The 19,079-nt window shown below is 43.9% G+C and overlaps 1 protein-coding gene across 1 annotated transcript in view; it reads left to right on the forward strand.

Moving 5' to 3' along the window:
• The window catches only part of hipk2 (homeodomain interacting protein kinase 2), a 72,958-nt gene that overhangs the window by 19,786 nt on the left and 34,093 nt on the right, over positions 1-19,079 (forward strand).

The raw sequence follows: 19,079 nt of genomic DNA on the forward strand, positions 1-19,079 counted from the left end.
CAGGCCCGGTGCTGGGGGTCGAGGCAAAGAGAAGAACAGGTGTGTGTGAGCCGTGGTACCACACAGTGGATTCAGAGTTTGTTATCTTTGTGGATAGACTTTTATCATATCTGACAGGTGTATTACTTTATATGAGCTATAGTGTTTATTGAACTGGACTTTATAAACACTTCTCCCAGACTGTCTCTTAAATCCACAATATATTAGGATCCCTGTATGGGAATTTGATCGTCAACAGGGCACTGCTGTTATATCAGTTTAAGTAGCTCATCCTGAAGTAAACACCTCTAGTAGCCGGTTGTTGGTGCCCGTGGGCTTTGGGTCAACAAGCAGGCCATAAAATGTTCCTGTTTGTTTTCTCGGGGAGTGACGAGTGGAGGAGAGTGGAGAGATCATCCCTTCATTTCCTCTTGGCAGCAGAAGAGGGGAAAGAAGGCTGAGATTGACCAGAAAAATTACCCATCAGCTACCAAAACCAAAACCAGCGCCTTGGTGAACCTAGTTTGAGGCAATGGGAGTGGTGTTTGTGTGTCACATGGTTTGTAGTGTGTGTTGTCTCATTGTAAGGAATGAGGCAAGTCTTACAATTTAAAGAGTTAGCTCATGGGAGATGAGCACTACGGGTGTCCTAGCATTGCATGCCGTTTGGGCAGCAAACAAACTCCAACTGCTGGCAGAGTTCATGGTGAGTTCAAAGGCTTAGAGGAGAACATCAAACCATCTTTGATGACTTCAGAGGAGATGATTGCGTGATAGTTTCTCTTTCTGTTGTGCAGACATTACCTGTATAGGGTAGAGATTACATACAGGTGGGATTTGCCAGCTCCAACTTGCTGGCTCTGTGTTACTCTATATCCTTTACAAAAGCAAAAACATCCCCCTGTCGTCTTCTTTGATATACCGTTTTTTTTTGTTGATGAGGAAGAAATAAGATAAGATATAAGGAGGAATCCTCAGAGAAATCTGTCCCACTTTTTTCAAATATATGAGTGAAGAGTATTTCGAGTCCATTTCAGACATTATACAAACAGAGCCATTAACGCTTGCGTTTGCCTCACACATGGCTGTTTGGCTTTTATATGCCAAAGAAAGCATTGCATGTGCTGTAAGAGCCTTGTAAATGACTTATGGATTTTCCACAAGGTTGACTCATGCAAATAAAACACTAGTGTTCAAGGTAAACAAGTGATGTGCAATTTGCAAGAACAGCTCTCAGGGTGCTTAGAGTTTCAACTTTGTTCGCTTCAGTGCTTAGTGAATACAGGCTCATGTATCTGAGCTCATCTATCATTGTCAAACAGGCCTGTCTGTGGCACTTATTCACTCAGTGCCACTGTACTTCAATACAGTCTACTATCGTTAACATATATTATAACCATAAACTCTGTGTTCTTAATTATTGTGTAGATTGTACTTCCTCATCTCAGTCAATTGTGACCTTCACCTGGTCCTCCTGCATGTATCCTCCTTTCCTCTCCTACTACCCTTCCTCCCTCTAGCCTTTAGCCTCTGACGTAACAGGTAAGCCAGCTAGTCAAGCTTACCCTTTGCCAGATAAAGGGATTATTGTCTTGTCCCAATTGGGCGTGTTTGTCCTATTTATCTCATCATCGAAAGACCATGGGATGGGGGGAATGCAGCAATAATTTTTAAGTTTGTCTAGATTTTCCTGAGGCAATGCAGCTGGCAGGAGCTGGCCTTGTGGTGGAAGGATGTTAAGAGGAAGACACTTTTCCCCCCTAAGTGATAGTTTGTTTGATTGTCCAAAGGCCTTGTTATTTAGGTGTTGAGATTGTGGTGTTGCCAAAGGCTGCTCTGTTTTCATGCCTTCAAGTATATCCAGTGGAGGTTTGCATGGATCTGAAGCTGGTTCATTGCTGCTTCTTAAGCACAAATGCCAACTGGGATTCCCACATTTCAAACCCAAGCCGGTATACTCAATGAAAATAACTCAAACTCTTCATAACAGACACTCAAATTACATTTAAGGGGTCAGTATTCCTCAACTTAAAATCTTGAAATGTAGGGGTTTTACATCTGGTTTCTGTAACTTTAGGAAACCGTAAATCTGCCAATCACACCCACTACGTGCAGCGACTGACGAAGGTGAGAATGAATGCAGTGTTTCGTTCTCAAGCTCTCTTTTCATTCTTACTTTTTGTGTGCACGAATAAGTGCAACACTATGAACAGCTTTCTGGAGTGACTATCTGAAAGCCTTTATCCCAGTATTTAGAGCAAATATCGTTTGCGTCTAGCCCCTCTCTTTGTACCCCACCTTTGAGTTTGTCCGTCCAAACGGCTGTAAACTGTTTTAGCCTCTATTTCCATGGTTCTTTTCTTGCTTTTTCTTTTCCGTACCCATCAGAAAGGCTTCCTCGTCGTGGCAGTTTTACAGAGGCTTGCTTAATGGCCACAAGACAGAGGGAAAGAGATAGAGACAGAGCAATTTCCTCTAGTAATTAAACATCTTAATATTAACAACTCAGAAGCCTGAAGCTGTATTGCTCACATGTCAGCGCCTGCCAGCTTGTACCTGCACACATCACAGACTTCATACTGCTGGAGAAACCTTCATGTTACATACAGTTGTAGAGCAGGAGAATATAGCCTACTAGTCATTGTGGTTGAAAGGAAAATGAGTGTCTGAGAGGGAGGGAAAGGGCTTGTTGATGTCACCAGTGATCTGAAGTGGCCAGTACTCGCAGTGCTTATCAGTGTGAAGCAAAAGGCCTCTGGCAGAACAGATCTTAATGCATCCGGATGGAAACTTAAAAAAAGGCTCACATTATGGAACTCACTGCACTTTCTACTTTTAGTACCTTTTGATACATGTTAGCAGTGAAGATGGGTGAAGATGGGTGCAGCCAATGCTGCGGTAGGATCTCTAGCACTGCCAGCCTGTATGTCGAAAGTAATAACTGATGAAATATGTATCTGCCTCCATCAGGGGTGGTGCAGTCACAGCTCGGGCTGAGTGTAAGACGAACCCCCCCCCCCCCACCCCACCTGTCTATCTGTCTCTCTATCTGTTGTTAGCGTTGCACAAGCATACAGACAGGGCAGGCGTTCCAGCACATTTACCCTGCCTCCGTGCGAAACATCAAGGGGTGTTTTAATGAATGAGGTTGCTATTAGTTACTGTTCTGTGAAGCGTGTGTTAAACAGTGAGTGTGTGCGTGCTACAGAGGAAGAGAAAGGTGGGTAAACGGCAGGATCAGGTTGCCACAGAGGAAAGATGGATTAGAACAGGACAGAAAGGCAGGTTCGCTTTGTGGCAGCGGCGGTGTTAATAGTGCAGGTGTTGTTTATGTGAAGATCCTCGAAAAAGTATCAGGAAAGAGATTGGGAGGTAGGGAGGAGGTGGGGGATTTGTGAAGAAGGCCCTTGTTTTGCATTCCTAACCAGCACCTGGAACAGCGCTCTTTTTCCGCCAAGCCCTGACAGATTATTACTAATGCAGATGAGATTTCATTAGGTTCTACCTGACTGGGTGTGTGCTGTGACACAATGAGACTTTCTGGTTGCTTTCATTATTTATTCTCCAGCTTGTGACCACTCCTCTTGTTGTTGACAGTAGATGCTATTATCAGGAGCCGGTAGTAAAAGAGAGCCCCCTAAAATGATAATTACCGCTCCCTGTATTCGCTACTGTGCTTTTTATGACAGTCATAACATCTTAGTATGCATGACAGGATCCTAATAACCTGTTTCTCATTTATAATTTGCCTCTGGGCAGCTTTTGCATGTGTCTCCGCAGAGCAGGAGACATGTAGCAGCTAAGCTAATTAACCACAGGTAGTCGAGCATATGCATCGTAACATATTCAACGGAGTCAACCGCTCTAAGTCATTGGGTAAATAATGAATGAGAATTATTTAACTCTTAGGGATAATGTGAACCTGGCCACCTAGCTGACGGATACACATATCTATACACTCTGACAGGCTGCCCCTGGTGTGTGTGTGACACGTGTGTTTGTGCGACACTGCTAGGGCTGGAGTGTGTGCTGTACGACGAGAAGGAGCTCTCTGAGTTACCCCACATACTTGTCTTTGTTCTCCCTCGCAGTCCAATTTCCATGCATTTCCCAGGATATTAAGCTGACGGAAATTAAGCTGCCTTGATAAAACGCAGCGAGACGCCCACTTAAGCTCACTGAGGCTGCAATCTGTCTGCTCTATATTGATTGGCTTATTTAAAACATAGGATTCTTTCCTCACCTAAGCTTTTGGGGTCGTTAGCAAATGTTGGCAGCTCACAAGCAGAAACCTGTTCAGCCTTACAGGTGTTTGCTGCATAACACCGCAGGCTAACGGGGAAAATAATAAAGTGCAAGGTCATTAAAATGTCCAGACTCAACTATAAGGGTTACCACCACGAAACAATGGAGTTTTTTTTCCTCTGGCTTAAGGTTGATCATTAACTGGACAGGTAAAGTTTGTCTCAGCAGTGGTCGCATATTAATTTTCCCACTTGCCACAGATTGGTCTTTCTTTTCTGAGAGTCAAGCACATGTGGGTCGGCAGGGTGATGACTGCCATCAGCGTCTGACTGGCACAGGTGTCCCCGGGTCTAAATAAATCATGAGGCCTCCTGCTGATCCCCCCCTTCCACCATTCCTGTATGCCCGCCATCCCTCCGCAGGGAGCTCCAGAAAGGGGGGCAGCCCCCACCTCTGCGCGCTGCCTCGGCTCCTTCCCGCCCGCCTTCCCTTTCTCACCTTCCCTTCAGCCCCCCTCACCTCTTCCATCCACTTGCATGAATATTTAAAAGCTAGCACCAGGATGGAAAATATGCAGCAAGGGCAATGGAGACTTGGGAAAGAGGAAAAAGAGAAATGTTCATTTCGGGACTCTGAATGTCTTTTTTTAGGGGTATCGATGAGTAGTCCAATTACAGAGGGAGAGATTTATAAAGACAGATTAAAACAGAAATGCAGAGAGGGACAGACCGGGCTGAGAGACGCTGATCCAAGCTATAGCTGTCCAGCTGGGGAGAGGTCCGGGGGGGATTGGGGAGGCCCGGCAGGGACCTGCATTTGGCGCTCCATGCTGGCTGTGTGTGTGTGTGTGTGTGTGTGTGTGTGTGTGTGTGTGTGTGTGTGTGTGTGTGTGTGTGTGTGTGTGTGTGTGTGTGTGTGTGTGTGTGTGTGTGTGTGTGTGTGTGTGTGTGTGTGTGTGTGTGTGTGTGTGTGTGTGTGTGTGTGTGTGTGTGTGTGTGTGTGTGTGTGTGTGTGTGTGTTCGGACAGACTGCCACTTTAACAGAGGATGCCTGGTGTGCAGAGGCCCATGCAGGCTCCCATGAAGTTTTCAACAGAACAAAACAGATGCATTTGTTTTCTCAATTGGAGGAATTTGCTAATGTGCATATACAAGGGTAAATAGTTTGGCTAATTTGAGGCAGGCAAGTGGGCAGAGCTCCGCGTCGCTCATCCAGCCAGCTGGGGCCCCCGTGTAGAGAGAAAAAGAGGCTTTGATGACCCCCCCTCTCCTCTCATCTCTCTCTTCATTTAGTATCATCCCTGGCTCAACACACTAACTTGATTTTCCTCTAACTGCCATTTTTAACGGTTTTAACCGCGTGCTTTTATGTTGCTCACTCTTTTTGAAAAATGTGTTCATTGTGTTGGATAGAAGATGTTCGACAGCCCGGTTAAACATAGCTCATATTCATGGTGACAGTTGTCGCTCTATAAAAATGTTGCTATTTTTCATTGCAGATGGCAGAATTAAACGAGGCTCTGTTCTTACCACACAGGCTATTTTCAGCAGCGCTCATAACGTCGTAAAGAGACGACGCCATGTGACTTTTAGATTCCAATTATTAACGCCTCACTTTGTTCGCATTCATGGTAGTCAATTTCAGATAGGATCATGAATGTTTTATTAAAGATATTTCTCTTTAGTTAAGAGGGGAATATGACAAAAAGAGGAATAAAATGAAACTAAAGTGAAAGGCTTTGAAACGGCTAAATAAAATCTCATGTTTGAATATATGATACATTTCTAACTAACAGTTTTTCTGAAGATTTAAGAATTGTTTGGGTCACAAAAGATTAGAGAAGTTAATGACAAAGGATCTGATGTGGCTGTCTGTCATCATTGCACAGTTGTCTGGGGTGAAGTCTATCATAGCATTCTTGTTCCAATGTCTTAAGAAAAAGCTGTTTCCACAGATCCCACGTCAGCATTGTCATTCTTTTATTGACCTTGTGTCTCACTGAACTCCTCACATATGAACGTCTCCAGGGTTTTCTGAGAATGAGGCAGAGGAGCTTTTCACAGAAATGGCTTTTTTTTGGGGGGGATATAAAGGCCACTCAAGATTCTGTTCGAGCAGCATGCTAGTCATAAAACAGTTCTGAAGCAAATCCTATTTCACCCAAGCTTGATAAATAATTTAAAATGACTAATAGCGCCTTGTGACAGAGAATGTATCGCTGTGGTGTATCAGATTGCGGCGGTTTGGGCCCTAGGCGTAATTTGTTTGGAAAAATAATTACTCCTGTATTGGATCCTGGTTAAATATTTAAAGGGTTAGCATTAGGAATGGGGCAGGATCCAAGGGTGTTTTAATCTACTTCTGTGCAAACCCGTTGCTCTAGACATCACTGCTGCAGACAAGCTGCCTCAAAGGGAGGAACAACTGCTATATTTGTTTTAATATTCAAACCGCTACATTTCTAAATTTCACGGAGAAAGAGCAAGGCAAACTAATGAACTTCTCCTGTGTGCTTTGCCACCGAGCTTTGAAGACTAATCCCAGTGTTTTATGAGCGTGGAGCGTCGGATTGTCTGTTGGGTTCAGCTGGTTATTGAGTGCACAAGCTGGGAGGCACCAAAGAGCATTAAGACGCTATATATCAGCCCACAGAGGAAACCCAAAAAAAAACAAGCTCCAGTGAGATTGCAGATAACAAAAGAAGAAGAAAAAGCTACAATGGAACGAAAAAAAGAGAAAGGGAAACAAAAGAACAATAGGCAAATTAATCACTCTAAATGTGAACAGTAGCTGTTCAACCGCGCCAGGCAATTTGAGGTGTGTGTGTGTGACTGTCTGATTAAACAAGAAGGTTATGTCCTGTCCTGCTACACACAACCTGTTCACATCCTCCCGCAAGATTGAGTCATTCACAGCATGGAAGATTTTTGGTACACAGTCAACATAAGCACCAGCTTTTCCCCCGACCGTCTATCACTGAGCTGAGAGAACACGGCTTGTTATCAACAAGATCTGGACATAGCTCACATCACCCCTTTAAACACAGCAGCGATGTCAGGGAGGCAGCAACATCGCCACGCACTCTTTCATTACATCCCGAATCTATATATCATCAAACAGATGGCTTCTCTTTAAACAAGGACAGTGTTGTTATCTGAAGCTCATCAGCTCAAGCTCACACCAATGCCTTGTAACAGGAGAACTGATGCAGGATCAGGAAAGATGTTTATCTTATTAAAAGTTATTGTGGCTGGGCAATATACAATTATTCATCTATCATATTATTAATAATAAGCTGTGTGAGGTGACACTAGGTTTCGTTCTAGCCAAGTAGGGCTGGTCGTTAAATAGATATCAAATTTTGGATATTTTAATATGGCATAAGTCTTTTCCTGGTTTTAAATCTTGCATTACAGTACAGTGATGTCGTTTTTAAAGGGGCCCTATTATGCTCCTGTTTAGGTTCATATTTTTTGGTGCCTCAACTGTTTCCATGCTTTAAATTTAAATGTGCTGCAGCACCTCTTTTCTTTGGGATTGAAGCCTTTGCAGACCCTTAACATGCACACAAAAATCATATAGCACACTACAGGAAAGGGAAAACCCCAAAAAGCATAAAAGGGCCTCTTTAAATTAGTATTATTTGTCTTTGTCTTATACCCACATTACTGATGATTATTTATCAAAAATCGCATTTTGCAAATATAACATAAGGCACCAACAGTTATCGCAATACTGTCACAATACTGTAACCAAGGTATTTGGTCAATAATATTGTGATATTTGATATACTTCATATCACCCAGCCTTACTACAAGTCTCCTCTTTCCCAGCCTGCAACAGTGTTGTCTTTGTACCCAGCAGATATGAGTTATATGCAGTCCCCTCCCTCTGTGGCTCTTTTTATGATAGCATTTACATATACACACTAGCTTCAAGCACACTTAATTTCCCATTAACATACAGATCATCTTGGATGCAGGATTACACACAGGTTTCCACCATCACTACTCTCTGACACTAATCAGGAGGCTCACATTCAAAGTGCATACAGTATGTTCCCTGTATGTATTCAATTGAAGTCTTGAATACCGTAAGCAGAAATCAAGGCTCAGTAAAGACAAATCCATTTACACGCAGCGCCTGGATCCTGCTCAAGCTGCTTTCAGCGTGTGAATAAACTGCAGCATAGTACTGTCTTTCTTTTCTTTTTAAGCAGGAGATGTATTTAACATCAATGACTCTTGAGTAAAACGTCCTTGCGCCTTTTAAAAGTGTGTACAAATCTGCTCTTTATGTTTTTGTCGGTATAAAATAAACAACATTAACGCGCATCATTTCACATGGGTTCTTTAAAAATAGTTTCTCTGTTGCAGCCTTCGCCATAGCAACCCAGGCTCTTGTTCCAAAATTGCCCATGTGCTTCTGAAGGTGCAACACCTGAATTAGACTGGGGCTGTTTTTGATGTGCCTGCCTGCCCGACCAACAGCTGTGTGCTTTAGGGACAGGCAGGGCCCTTGAGCCACACTCTCATCTCGCTGCTATTGTTTGCCCAGGTGGGCCAGGACGCCCCGTCTTCCCCCACTGCCCCCCCCCCCCGGCTCTCCTTCGTCTCCTTTCACTATCTCATCCCCTCTCTCGCTCTCGATCTCTTCTTATTTCTCCCTCGCTTCTCTCTGTCTTTGTTCCGCAGGGACCTGTGGTCCAACTGAAGCTCTCGGTTACACAAAGAAAACCAAATTGGCTTTCATCTGCAGCCTGTTACCAGCTGTGTGCATTGTGCGTTTGTGCTCCCGCTCGGCGCAGAAAAAAAGTATAGATTTTACCCATGACAATGTTATTATTATTATTGGCTTTGACTCGTAGCTCTCCTTGCAGAAAGACTTTCTTCTCTTCACAACTCCAGAGAAGATATCATTTCTTGTTAAAGAAGTCTTTGCCGTGACTTTGCCGTTAGCAGTGCTGTTAAATATGCTCTCTGGTTGTGAAACAGGTTGTAAATGAACAGCAAGGAGGATGTTTGGAGGCCCCCAGAAGCCCATCCTCCACTTCTATCCCAGTCAATGTATCAGCCAAGTAGTGCTGGGCAATCATTTGACACAAATATTCTGATATGAGACTACAGTAGATATCGTCTTAGATTTTGAATATGGCATAATATGGTATTAGTGTTGTCTTTTCCTGGTTTTAAAAGCTGAATTACATTACCAGGTCTGTTGTTGACTATGGTACCAATATGGCTAATGTCATTCAGGTTTTTGAGTCTGTTTATTCACCATTCTTCCTGAGTGTATGTTTGAGGGTCAGGAGTAGAGATGGCTCTTTTAGCAGGCCTTCCTGGAGTTCCTGGTCTTGAACACAGCTCACTCTGTTCAGGGCACCCAGAAGAACAGCTGAGAAAACAGCGGGGAACTTTCATTAGTGATCCCTGCTCCTTGTCCCTCTTTCCCCTCATCACTCCTTTCTTTACATCTTTGCGTGCGTCGTCATCCCTCTCCCTCTCCCTCCCTTTCCCCTGATACCCTCCTGTGACTGTCCATCCCTTTCTTCCTCTCTCCATTTCCTTTATCCTGACCTCTGTTCCTCACGCAAATCTGCCTGGCATTTCAATCATCGCATCCAGAGGACATATAGGATCACAGAGGCTCATCCCTCTGAGCTGGTCATAAGGGCAGAAGGCTTTAAATGTATGTGCCTGTAATGTAAGACTGACACTAACCATTATTTTAATTATTGATTACGCTGCCAATTTCATTAGATTAAACATTCTGGTGTTTTAGAAAACATCCACCCAAGTCTCTCAAAGTCCAAGGTATTCTTTTATTCAGTTCAGTTTGATATCATACATAATGGGGGAAAAAATCCATTTCAGTGCAGCATTTTCTGCACCAAAATGTACTACTTTCGAAATAGCGAGTGATTTATTTTCTGTCGATTGGATTTATTGATTGATTTCGGAGCTTGAACTATGCACAGGACTGTTTCAGAACATTCAACAGATCCTGGTGAGATATGTTGGAAATACAGGACAGAAAAATAAACGTTTCCTTTCACGCACTCATGTTCAGAATATGTGCCTGTTTTGTGGCACAGAGGAATTGCGGAGAATTGTAAATGAGTTCTGCTCTTTCCTCTTAGCACTGTAAACAGGTGTTTGAGGGAAAAGGAGGTCAGGTACTTTAATGTGCCTTCCTTCGTGCGAGTGTGTGAGTGCTAACAGGTGGACAGTGGAATATCTGTACCCGCAAGCATCACAGGCACCCGTGCTGTGACGGAGTTTACTCTGCCGCTCTTGAATCAGTCGAAGGCGAGCGTTAGGAGGAGCGAGTTTAACAGACTCCTTGAACTCATCGCTCTGCTCTCTTTCAGTGCACACTGCAGCTTAAATTAATCATAACTACAGCGTCTGTTCTACAGAGATGCCATCATCAGTTAAAAAAAATAGGCCCCATGTTTGTTTATTGGGCCGGCTTTTTGTTTGCCTTTTCTTCACGGGAGCAGGGGGGGGGGGGGGGGAGGAGAATGGATGACTAAGTGCAGTGAATCATAAAAGCAAGGAGAGTGTTGCGGTGCAGTGGAGAGGCTCAGTGTGATACCACCAGCTACCTGTCACATTTCTGTCTCCACTTTCTTTAAAATCCTCAGGCTCTACCGAGTCTTGATTTATGAAAAGAAGCCATTTTGTCGGGCTAATTGCACAAAGCCCGCTGCTGAAGTGTCTGAGATCATAACGGCATATTTAGATATACTGCAGACAGCTGAAGCAGGGCAGACTCCAGACCAGAGCAAATCATCACTCCTGAATGTTGAGCCTCCAACAGATGATGACCCGCAGTATGCTCTCACCACATGAGCCCAGTTTTTGAAAGCTTTATTATAAACAACGAATATATGAGGATTTATAGTAAAGCAACTGTTCTGGTAGAAACACCCTCCAAGTATGCTCCGATGCTCCTCCCGCCTCCTTTCCTGTTGTTAACCCAGGAGTGAGGAGTGTTATTTGCATTACAAGGTTCCTGTGGAGCAGAATGAAACACAGACAGAGCTGTGAGCAAAACGAACGCTCTCAGGGTGGCCCTGCGCTAATTGCAACTGGGGTGCATTTACTGATTATAGTTAAGTGGTCCAGAATGGTCCCCTGCTCTCTGTTACATTGACCCACTCCCTCCCCTGGTGGATGTGGTCAATAGCAGGCCTGTTGAGATGCCTTTCCACTGAGGGAAGAGAACAGCGTCCAATCATGCCTGTCTCCTCGCTTCGTCCTGAAGTGGAAGGAAAGTTGGAGGAAGGGGCGGAGGGATTTCAAATCAGAGTTTGTAACAAGGTGAACAAGGGAGTGGGGACAGCAGGACGCCATTTTTCTCATAATTGTATAAAAGTATTTTTGTATTCTATTATTTATGTTGCATTGTTGGACGAGCTCGGGTCAGAAGAATTTCATTGCCATTTCTACACTGTAGCTTATGTGCATATTACAATAAAACCTTTGAATCTTGAATCTTTTGAATTTGAATTGACGAATAAATGTTGAATTTAAATAGAAAATTCAATCAGGGTTAAAAATAATGTATCCCAAGTGTTAACAATGAGAAAATATATTTTGTTCTCGAGGCTGCATGTCTTTTTGTTTTGGGTGCCTCATGACTATTCATGTTAGCAAAAACAAGGGACCGATTTGCAGATTTAATCCTTGCTAAAGATCCTGGAAGGTTGCATGCATAGTCGGGATGAGATCAGTATTCCTGAGGAGGCCCCGCAGTGGAAGAGCAGGGTGGGGGGGGGGAGGGGGAGATCACTCAGGCTTTGATCTCCCCTCTGGGTTCCTTAGCGTCTCCTTGATAGACTTTAGGCCTGCACTCTAAAAACAAATGCTTTGGCTCAACAAAGAAAATCAACGCAACAGTTTGCATCAATGTTTATTGAGTTATGACAACTTCTAATGAAATTGTGTTAAACCAACAAACTTATTTGAGTTAGGGGAGAAGGCTTTTCTTCTACAATCAGATGTGTTTTTAATTACCACTTACTTAATAATTGGTAGCATAAACACAAGTTTTTAAGTTGACTACTCCAAAGATCAAGTTGTTCCAACTAGTTTTACCACATTATTTAAAGGGAATTTTAAGTTGTATGTACTTAATTACCATCATTGTGAACACACGTTTTTAAGTTGACAACCATTTATAAATTAAGTTGCTCCAAATATATTGTATTCAATAGTTGTTGTTTTTTTAGCTTTTTCATGTTTTTGCCTTTAAAGGTAGGGTAGGTAAGTTTGAGAAACCGGCTCGAGATACACTTTTTGTTATATTCCATGGAATGTTCTTAACATCCCGATAGCAATAAATATCTTAAGTGCTTTGACAAAAAATCCATACAAAAATATCATCTGTGGAAGCCGTGGTACTGTAAAAAGCACGACCAATCATTTTAGCCGGCCCGGCTAAAATAACTGGATGGCCTACCTGCCTGTCAGCCTTCCATCGTGTGCACAAACTTATCTCGTGCCCTCATTGGTCATGTGCGCGTTCGTGTGTGTTGGAGGAGGGGCTCTATAAGGAAGTGGCAGATTTTCTCCGGTTGTGTATTTTCAAATTCTAGCGATCTCGAGCCGGTTTCTCAAACTTACCTACCCTACCTTTAAAGAAAGAAATTAATTAATTCCACAACAAAAATGTTAGGCAATTCACTTTTTTATTTTGAACTGCAGTTGTTTATTTCAACACATGATATTTCAATCTGGAGAGACTTCATTTTGTCTGAACATTTATAGACACATGTCATAAGATAAATGTTAAGTCTTTGGCGATTAGACCCCGACCCTGAAATCGTATATCTAAACGGGGAAATGCAGCCGTGAGCATATAGGGAACCCCCCCAGGGTCTAGACACTGGTGATGATGCTGAAGATCTGGATTTGATGAGGAGATGGGATAAAGAGGAGGTGTGATGAGGTCTTAACTGGATTAGCTCTCCTGGCACTGGATATGATGAAAGGAGGTGGATGGGGAGGAGGCGGGCGGCAGCATGAAAACCTCAAATCACAGCTGACTGCAGGAGAGAGGATAACCATTTTAAAGTTTGGCTGCAGCACAGTGATTGGCTGCTGGAGAATGAGGTGAAATGTAATAGGTTAAAGAGAACGCCTGTGATGAGCTGATTATATGCAGCTGCGGAGTGAATGTATACCAGTCTTCCTGAAAGAACTTGCGCTGAGCTTCATTTAAATCTTGAGAAAAAAAAGATAAATAACACAAATTTAAATTGCCCCACAAATAATAAATAAACACATTAGCCATATTACCATGAGAAATGGGGACACAGCAAATAAATGCTGCCATCACATCGAAGTTAGAGGCCTTTGCATATTTAAAACCAGTGCCAAATATGTAAAATCTGTAACGTTTTTGTAAAACTACAGTAACAAACTTTCAATGGCCACCAATCTGCAGATCACACACATCAATTTTACAAAAGATGTAACAAAGATGTTTACACTGCCGACAGTCATTATTTTAAACAGTATGAACAAATTTAACGCAGTAAAAACAAAAAAATTACACACAATATTAAATTGATGTAATTACCAACATTATTACGTCAACACAACTTATAAATTAATGTTTGCAACTTCAAATGTTTATCTAAATCAATTAATTCAAATGTGTACTGTATCTTGCAACCATGCATTTCATTAAGTGGTGGTGAAAGGTCCCCTGAATGACTTTTTAGAGTGTGCTGATGAGGAGGTGGAGATCTCACACCCCCTCTAGTGCCGACTCGCCAGCAGATCTCTTTTTCCTTTTCACCACACGGAGCATCTCTTTAGGTTGTCAGTGTGATATACTTTCCGGGAAGTACTTTGCAATTGTCAAAAGTTCACTCCCTCTGCGATTGTTGTTCCATGGATATGAACACAAAGAGGAACATTCTGGTGAAGCTAAACAGTCGCTCCGTCTCGCTTAAGGGGTTATTTCCTTCTTTTAGTGTTACAGCATGTCTAGTGTTTTACATAACCCAAGCACAGTGATGTAATTTCTTCTCCCCCTGAATGCTGGTGTCAGACACACTGCGCTGTGTCCCTCTAGCCATTTAGTCTGCCCTTGTGTCATAATATCTCTCATGCCTGGCCTGCTACAATTTATGTAATTAACTGATGTCACTGCTCTGGATTGCTTGCAAACACAGTATCACTGCAGCCCCGATTTCCCTAAAAGTATTAAATCCTTAAGGGGCCTGTGGTCTATTAATGCTGTTATTCACATAGCTTACGAGGGGATATTAAAAGGAAGAAAATAACAAGCCCCATTACATAAACAGGAGAAGTAATTGGGGAGGAAAAAAGTTTCTTTCATTGTAAGAACTAGCGAAATGACTGCATGCCAATTAGAGTGTTTTATGAGTTTGGCTTGCTGACGTAGCGGGATTTGTGTTTGTGTGTCTGTGTGGGAGGGTTAGCGTTGTGTGACTAATACAACACACAACATGTGCTTTTAGAACACAAATACTAACAAGAGCACATAACAGCCAGGCTGTCTGCTTTACAAAAAAAACACCTATGATAGCTGGGTGTGACCTTTTTTTTGTGTGTACATGGCTTGCTGTTTGCACTCCTGTATGCACATCTGTGTGTACAAGCACAAACAAACATCCAACTGTGCTGGGTGATTAGATTTCCAGGGCATGGTCAGTGGCTCGTATGAGCTCATCTATACAGTCTGCGAGGGAAGGCAGACGTTCAGACCTGACCTACAAACAGTCACACAGACATATAGACAGATGCTACACAGGCAGATAGAAACACAGACATACAGAGAGACAGGCTGGAAATCTAACGGATTTGTAAGAAACAGAGCTACAGACAGATAGAGGGCAGGGTCTGGCTGCGGGGAGAGACCCTCTGAATGAACATTTAGGTTAGACAGACAGGGTGAATGTGTCAGGCTCTGCTGCTGCCCTCAGACATAGATCAAACATGGAACCAGCCATCCAGGACACATCGCACCGCTCAAGGCCCAGTGTCGGCCCTCCTCACTGGGGCAGGGACTCTGCCTCCCGCCCCTCCAGGGAAGGAGATCCAAGGACGTCTCCTGAAGTTTCCATGGTTGCATATCTCGGCCCGATCCAGTCTTGTTTGTTTCAACATGCTCTGCTGCACCGACCCACATTAATGAAGTGCTCGCAGACTTAACCCTAGGGTGGCCGGCCGAAACTAGCACACATTTGCACGGCACACGCTCCAATTGTTCTCGTTTCATCGCTGCCGTGACATTTAGGCTAGCATGTGATGGGAAATGAGCTTGGGTTTGTGTTTCCTGTGTCCCATGCACCGTGTCTGATGATAATGAGGGGGGGGGGGGGGGGGGGGAGAAGGCCAGAAGAGAGGGGTGGGGTCAATATGCTAAGAGTGGGTGTACATTTTGATGCCTCACTAGCAGCATGGTGTGCTATGGAGAGACAGGCTATCATTCTCCACCTCCTTTACCCTCATTATCCCCCCGCATCTCTCTCCATCTCTGTCCTCCCCCATCCCCTGCTTTCTGCTCTCATCTCTCTCCATGCCCTTCACTATCTTCTCTCTTCACCATTCCCCCCCCCACCCCGGCTCCATCTCCCTCCTGGTACTCCTCCCCTACCCCAAACACCTCTCTCCCAGAATATGAGATGCATTTGTTTTCCTCCGCCTGGCTACGAGAGTGGGACGCGTGACGTGCAAAGTGCTGATGTTTTGGTTTCTGGGTAATTATAACATCCCTCGGTCTCCTAGAAAACTCTAAACTAATGTTTAATTTGCCTCTCCGCTCAAAGGAAGCCCTCCTTTGTTATTGCCGTGGCAATTAGCTGCAGCCAAGGCCCAGGCATTTCCTGTGATTGTTGTGATTTGCATAGAGAGCGAATCAGAGAGAGTATCAAGACCCTATACCTCTTCTTCTCTCGCTGCCATTACACCCGCCCACTCCTCCTTTCCTACCTCTTTCACCTCCTCGTTCCCCCCCTTTGCTAGACTGAATCTTCATCAGTGGCCTAGCAACCGAAACTTCAACCCCTGTGTGTGATACCTCCGTACATCGTGGCAGATTGACAAGAGGGAAAATGACTAACTGGAGGGCACAACACAATGAATTATATATTTTTCTTCCAAGACGAGAGTGTCAGAGGATCACGCGTCTCGTCCCTAATGGTCATTGTCTGTTTTCGGTCGACAGCTTCTCATTAACCGCCCGTTCGTAAAACTTGCTGCTGGCCCTCTACCGAGGATGCTGCTAATGGAAGTTGTTAATTGAAGGTATAAACATACTGCGTGGAAATAAAGATGACACGCCGGCTTCTGGACACACACGTGCATGCAGTGTTTTGAATGTGGCGCAGCAGCATGTGAAGTTAATGAGATCATCAGTCAGAAAAGTAAACAGCTAGATGTTGGTGTTTTGGATCCTGAGGGACAACAATTATCACTGCAGCTTTTGTGTGTTCTCTGCTCTGGCCGGATAAGAAATATATACCCGCAGACTGTTTAATCTCAGGGTGAATGTTTTTATTACAGCATTGAAACCATTTGTCACCATTTCAAATATCTACCCATGTGCGTACTTTATTTTATTAGCAGTCCTTTCATATTTATTATCACTGAGTACTTTTGACTCGGTGGCTTTTAATGTGTCAAACCTCACCCTAATGAACTCCAGCACACAGTCCACCTTTGCATATTTTTTTACAATTTAGCTTCATTGGAATTCCTGAATGAATTTGCATCGCCTTATCAGCACATGTCTCTGTGTCTATGCTAACTATAATAGTACCACTGTGCGATATGATATCCACATTTGCTCCGCTGCTTCTCTCTCACACTCATCTGATTGCTCGAACTGGTATATTCCCATTTGTGGATTTTAGTGCTGAGAGCTGTGGCTTCAGGGAGCCTGTTTGGTGGGAGGGGGGGAGAGATATATAAAGAGGTAGAAAGGAAATGAGAAAAATAGGGGTAGGCAGAGAGCTAATGGCGAGATAGGGGAGTAAGCTGTAGTGGCTAATCCATGAGACGGGACTCTGTGCTCGTCTGCTCTGGACTGGTGTGGCATGGTCGGCGATTGTGGCTCATTGTGGGCCCCGGCAGTCAGACACAGCCTCCTGATCTATGTTTCAAAGCCAAGAGTAGAGAGGAATTCAGTAATGAGCTCCCATCTTCCTTTTGGTGGAGGAAGACTCTCTTTGTGGAACTAATTGAAAGTGGCATGTGTAGCGCAGGGGAGCTCTTTGGGGGCTGCGCCGCGTTTCAAGGGATGCAGAGAGATAAGCCTGCATGCCGCTCTGGCTTTTGTGTCACAGGTCTGAAATGAACAGGTCTCTTGGAGGGGAGTGGTGCACTTTATGATTGTTTTGAGGGGGGGTGTGTTTTTTTGTGTGTGTTTTTTGTATACAACAACCTGTGTCTATCGCTGAAATCACACCCACACACACATTCCCCATCTCTCCTTCTTTCCCTCCCCTTTATAAATCTAGCTTTCTGTGTCAGCTCATCAGATGGGAGATGGGCTTTCTCTATTACAGATATGGAAATGGCCCGAGATGCAGTTAGACTGATTTACTGCGTGGCATTTACTGAAATGATGAAACAGACCCCGGCCCTTAACTATTTACAGACACACACACACACACACACACACACACACACACACACACACACACACACACACACACACACACACACACACACACACACACACACACACACACACACACACACACACACACACATCCATGCACATTGATACATCCATATTTCCAAACCCACCTTCAGAAACATGTAAATGTACTGCGCTATGATTGTCAGGTGTGTGGATTCAGCCTTTTTTTGTCCAATAGGCCTGCTGCATAGGATTTTTGTCTATTATTTTCGTAGCCGATGAGAACCTCATGGACACTGAGGCTTTTTCATGAGCTTTTTTACTGATATGAATTTCTGCACATTCCTTTTTTTAAAGCAGTTGGAAAGGTGCTTTTTTATTCCCTGTACAACTGGATCTTAACGTTGCTGTGGAAACTTTCGGAGTATCAAAGTATATACTGATATGTCAGCAGACCTGGCTGTCAACACGCGTTTAATTGATAGTTTGGTAAAGGATAGCACCCCCCCACTGCTGAGCAGGTCTGAGGAGGTACTGATAGAGAGAGAAGTGTCCTTTCTCACCAGGTTCCCGTTTCTGCGGGGCGTCGCATCTTGTCTCCTACCCTTATTTATTGCATTACGAGGTCAGTTTCACATATCGACTGATGTTCTCTGGCAACAAGATAGCCTCACAGTCAAAGATGAAGCTATTAGATTATGTAGTCTGTTTGCTGACATGTCTTTTTACACCGTCAACATGACACACCTTAAAAAGAAGCCTCTGCTACAAGAGATTGAAATGATCTTCAATAGCAGCGGAATTCCAAAGTCCTTGTTAACATTCCGGCTGCTCGTTGTCATCCTATGTTTTTGTGGCACTTTTGGTCTCACCTCATCGTGTAAACTTGGTATGAGCCGATGGAGAACAAACACTGTTGTAGGGTTGAAAGAAGGAGCCATCTTTCTGTTTAAGGGTGTGTAAGATGCTGAGCAAAGGGGGGGGGCGAGGGTGATTGTGATGGTGAAAGTGGAGCCAGGGAGGCAGGGAACGGCCCAGCTCGGTGCCCAGCTGTGAAGCTGCCCCTGGGGCTTTGGGAGGTTGTGGAATGTGGCTGATGTGAGTCTGGGTTTGGTCTGAAGATAGCAAAGGCCCGAGGCATGCAGCTGTGAGCAGTGATGTCTGGGAGAAGGACGTGCGCACATCCATACCTACGAGTTAAAGACGAAACACAGAGACAATTTATGGGT

Source organism: Trematomus bernacchii, unplaced genomic scaffold, assembly GCF_902827165.1.
Source record: "Trematomus bernacchii unplaced genomic scaffold, fTreBer1.1, whole genome shotgun sequence".
Classification (NCBI taxonomy): Eukaryota; Metazoa; Chordata; class Actinopteri; order Perciformes; family Nototheniidae; genus Trematomus; species Trematomus bernacchii.